Raw genomic sequence first — 5,212 nt, forward strand, 5'->3', positions numbered from 1 at the left:
AAATTTGGTAAAGGCCCATTGAGGGAAGAGATCTTAAAGAGAGAATAATATAAATAATCAATAAATAATGATGTTCAAACTGGATAAGTACATAAAAAAGAATGAAACTATATTCTCATCTCCCATCCTACACAAGTCTACACCAACTAGATCAAGGACCCGGAAATAAGACCTGATACCCTGAATCTGATAGAGGAGAAAGTAGAGAGAAACCTTGAACTTTTTGTCACAGGAAAGAACTTTCTGAATTGGGCTCTGGTAGTAGAGTAATATTAAGAGTTAAAGGAAAATAATAAAACATGAGATTTAAATCTCTATAAGGGGATGGGAAGACAGTGTAGAGGAGGGAACATCAGTGAGGATAACTAACACTGAAGGCATTTTGAAAAATCCATATGGACATCTACTACTATAGAAGCTTCATAAAATACATATATACACATATATGAAAAAGATTTCATAGAATTTACCTATAATCAGGGACAATACTCTAATTAGACATACAAATGCTAGCAAATAAAAAGCCCAGTCTGGCATCAATGGGAGGGGAAGTCCTGGGTCCTGTGAAGGCTGATGCCCCAGCATAGGGGAATGATAGGGCAGTGGGGCAGGAGTGGGTGGGGGTGGGGGAGCCCTCCTGGAAGCAGAGGGAGGGGTGGAGTGGGGGTGGTTTTGGGGAGGGAACTAAGAGGGGGAATAACATTTGAAATATAAATAACAAAATAACAAATAAAAGAACCCTAGTACCAGGAATAAGCTATCCTTTTTAGTGTTGTTAGCCAACGGAGGTTACATGAACTCCCAAACATTATATACTATCACCAGTACACATGGTTAGCTGAAGACAACACACAGTTGAGTCTTAAAACATAGAGAAATCAAGCTGGTACTCATTTAGAAACTTTACTCTTACTGCCTAGTGTTCATGGTGCTGAGAAGTGTTATACACATTCCTACTGGAGAAATGTAATCTTTAATCTGCGAGCCACCACACAGGTTTGACATGATGTACCTACTGGTGCAGTAGTGATATGAATATTACGGTCATAATCAACTACTTTACAATTGGATCTAAGGTCAAATCCATGAGATGGAATACATAACTGGCACTGTTAAAAGGGCCCAGGACCTGTGACTTGATAGATAATATGCCTTAGGGAAGAACCCAAATATTATTATTCTGCCAAATTGATACAGTATTAAAATAACTCCTAATGATTTACTATTATACTCATAGTGTAGAACATCTTTCAACTCTTAACAGAGAGGCTCCCCTTTCAGTTGAAGACAATTAACACAGAAAACCCCAACTGTTCAACATGCAAAAAATAAAATCTTGTGGCATGCTCACTCCAAACTTAACATTCATATCGCACCCTTCTCTACAAGGCTTCAGGATTTTAATGGAACAGGAGGCAGAAAGATTATTAGAATTAGAGGCAGTCAACAATATAATGAACAGTATTTTCTAGACATAACAGGATAGACGACCACACAAATTTGCCAGCATGCACAAAAGCTTCATAAGCTACAGCTAGACAAAATCCTGATACAGACTCAGGAATGGTGATCCTGAAATCCCAACACAAAGGAGATATTGGTATTTAATTCCTGCTGAGAGAGAGAAAGTCAGGTTTTTGCTTGTGTGTTTGTTTTTGTTTTTAATGATGTGACTCTCAGTAGTCAATCACACACCAAGGAAGACCTCACTCCCAAGACTACCAAGGCAACACAAACTAAACTCAATAAGGAAAGCAAGAAAAAAAACAACAAAAAAAGATTTCTTAAATTTTGGTTAGATGGCATGGGAGAATGAAGAGGAAGTAATGGGAGGAGTTAAGTGGAGGAGGTTGAATATATTTAAAACATTGTAGGAAATTTTTGAAGAATTAACGAAGGCGTTGCTAAAAATGAAAGTGTCGAGGTTGGGGATTTAGCTCAGTGGTAGAGCGCTTGCCTAGGAAGCGCAAGGCCCTGGGTTAGGTCCCCAGCTCCAAAAAAAAGAACCAAAAAAAAAAAAAAAGAAAGAAAGAAAGTGTCGTAATATAAATTAAGTTTCTAAAGGCACAATACATGGAAAGAAAAAGAAAACAATAGAAAATTTCAATATACTAACTGTTATCTAGAAATGTGTAAACAGCCAACTTGACTAAAGAAGTAAGACTTTTAATTAGAAAATTAGGTCATTAATGCCACATAGCAAGGATAGTGGAGGGCATCCAGAGACCTGCCTGCCACCATAAAAACACATGTTGAAAGTGGCTTCCGGCTTGAGAGAGGTGGAGCTTTAAGCACATGTGTCTTTTCTACGGCGTTCCTACGTGTCCCTCTGTGTGGGTGATCTTGTCTGTGGCACTCCTTTCAGGCCTAAGGATGAAGGCAAGAAGAAATAAAAAGCAGGTCTCAAGCTTTTGCAAGTTATAAAAACTAGTAAAGTAAAACTTAAAAACAAACTAAAAAACAGGCAATTTAAACAACAAAGTACTATCCAGAAGTACCAAAAAGAGCAGAGGAAATTAAGAAAAATTGTAAAAGATGCTGTGTCTAAAAAAACCCATTCCACTGAAGGACCAGAGAACAAACAACCAGTTAAAAGGATCGAGAGGGAAGAGGAAGAAGCCCTTCCTTTAGTTATGATGGATGAGGATGACTTACAGCTGATGAAAGATTTAGGGTAAAAAGCATCTTTTCTCACAAGAGATCTTTCTTCTAGTGAACCAGTTCACATCAAGAAACTAAAACATCAGAGTGTGATAGAGAAATATGAAAAGTGCCAAGAACTCTGCAAACTGCAACAGAGAAGGAGTTGATGCCCCTGCTTCCTATCAAGGATAAGAGTGGACCGACTTGGGAGAAGCCAGTCATCGGCATCCAGCAAGAAGAAGAGGATGAAGAAGAGCTGGAAGTTGAGGTCATGGATGACCCCGGGCAAGAGCTGACCATAGAAGAGCATGTGATCGAGAGAAAGAAGAAAGTGCAGAACAAGAAAATTCAGATTGCAACCTTGGCATCTGCTATTCTGTCACATCCAGAAAGTCATTAAAAAACTGAAAGAGCTGCATGCCAGGCCGATGGAGCAGGTCCCCGATGTGGCTGTCACTGACCAGGAGCTGGCTATCATCTCACTGATCGAGCTGTTTAAGTACATCACTCTCTTGTATAAAATCCTGCCCCTAACCGAAGCAGAAAAGTCTACCAAGATCCTTAAAGAAAGCCAGAAGTTAAGAGAATTTGAAGAAGGCCTGGTTAGCCAATACAAATTTTATTTGGAAAATCTGGAGCAATTAATTAAAGGCTGGAAGCAAGAAAAGCTGAAGAAAAGCAACATGGTGTTCTCAAAGGCCTACAAAGGGCCGGCTGAGGTGGCAATGAGGAGCCTGGGTGAGCTCCAGCCCCTGCCCCATTTTAACTTTCACAACAACATCATTGTACTGATTGTCTCTCTGATGAATGGTGGACCAAATTCGGTACCTGAAATGTGTTGCAAAGCAGTAAAGAAACTCTTTAAACAAGATAAATTAGGGCAAGCTTCTCTTGGTGAAATTAAAGTGATCTCCAGTTTTGTAAAGGGCAGAAATTACGAAGTTAGGTCAGAGATGTTAAAAACATTTTCATACCTGCAAATCAAGGAAGTGGAAGTGAAAAAGAAATACAGAAGACATTAACAACATTAAAGGTTCATGACTTTCGAGGAAAAGAGAAAAACTCTATCAAGAATGCAAAGAAAGTGGAAGAAAGCAGAAGAGAAACTGGAACGGAAACTTTGGGAGGCTGAAGCTTCGGATAGCACTGAGAGAAAGCTGAAACTGCACACAGAGACTCTGAATATTGTGTTTGTGACCTACTTCAGAATATTGAAGAAGGCTCAGAGCTCACGTCTTCTGCCAGTGGTTCTAGAAGATCTCGCCAAGTGTGCACATCTTATAAATGTGGAGTTTTTTGATGATTTATTAGTGGTTTTCCACACCCTCATTGAATCTGGCGATCTAAGTTATCAAGAGAGTCTTCAATGTGATCAAACTGCTTTTCATATTCTTTCTGGACAAGGTGATGTTTTAATATTGACTTGATGTTCTATACACCATCTCTACAAGACACTGTTCACAGTACATGCAGGTGCTACCGACGAAGGTACTGAGATCGTGCTCCACTGCCTTGATGTCATGGTAAGCAAGTGCAGAAAGCAGGTTTCTCATCAATGAGCTCTTGCCTTCATCAAACACCTTTGTATGCTTGCTCTGCAGTTCTTCCAAATTCAAGCATTGGCCTTTCAGCAACCACCAGGATGGTGATGCATACTTCACCCAGATCTCTTAGTCTCAGGCAGCAGAGTGTCTCTACCTGAGCTGGAGGAACCAGAGTACTGTAATGCAAAGAGCACTGCACTGTGGGAGCTACACGAACTTCGTAGACATTACCATCCCATTGTGCAAAGATTTGGAGCACATCTGCTTGCTGGGGCGCCATTGAAGGCTCTGAGGCCCTCAGCCTGAGCTGAGCTGAAGATCTGCAGTTGAACTTTTTGAGACTTACAGCATGGCAGCAGTGGCATTCAACCCACCTGTTGAATCTTCAAACTCCAAAAAGAAGGATAAATTTTTACAAGGAGCCTCATTTTTGAATGAAGATTTAAATCAATTCATCAAAAGATACTGTAACGAAGCTGTTACGGAAATACTACTGGATTTCACCAAGTGTTTGAAAACATCATCATGGTAGTACAGAGTCATATATTTGAAAGTGCATATACAGATATGTGAGAGCCTTTTTCTTTTTGTACACAGAACACTTCATAAGAACGATGATATGAGAACTAAAGCAGGACCACAGAAGATACTGACTATTGGCCTGCTTTTCATGCCTTGCTCGGTTTTTTATATAGTCCACACCAACTTGTCCAGAAATGGCACTGCCCGTCAGTCATGAATTCTCTAAATGCCCTACGGACATGCATAGTCTAGTCTAATGGAGGCAGTTCTTCAGTTGAGATTTCCTCTTCTCAGGTGACTCCAGTATATGTTAAGTCCACAAAACCAAACAGATATTAAATTCTCTTTATAGCTAAATAAATATTGGTTTTGTAGTACCATAGACAAAAGCAAGTAAAATTGATTTTGTGATTAAAAAAAAACCACAGTGCTGAAGAGGAAGACATCTAGAGACGACCAGCAGCCACACTTAGAGGCCTGCAGCAGGAGAAAGAGAGGCAGAA

The 5,212-nt window shown here is 39.8% G+C and overlaps 1 pseudogene; it reads left to right on the plus strand.

Annotated features, from left to right (window-relative positions):
* The first annotated feature begins 2,373 nt into the window (after window positions 1-2,373).
* LOC116883188 lies at window positions 2,374-4,719 on the plus strand (annotated as a pseudogene).
* Window positions 4,720-5,212: the final 493 nt, after the last annotated feature.

This window comes from Rattus rattus, chromosome 14 (assembly GCF_011064425.1).
Source record: "Rattus rattus isolate New Zealand chromosome 14, Rrattus_CSIRO_v1, whole genome shotgun sequence".
NCBI lineage: Eukaryota > Metazoa > Chordata > Mammalia > Rodentia > Muridae > Rattus > Rattus rattus.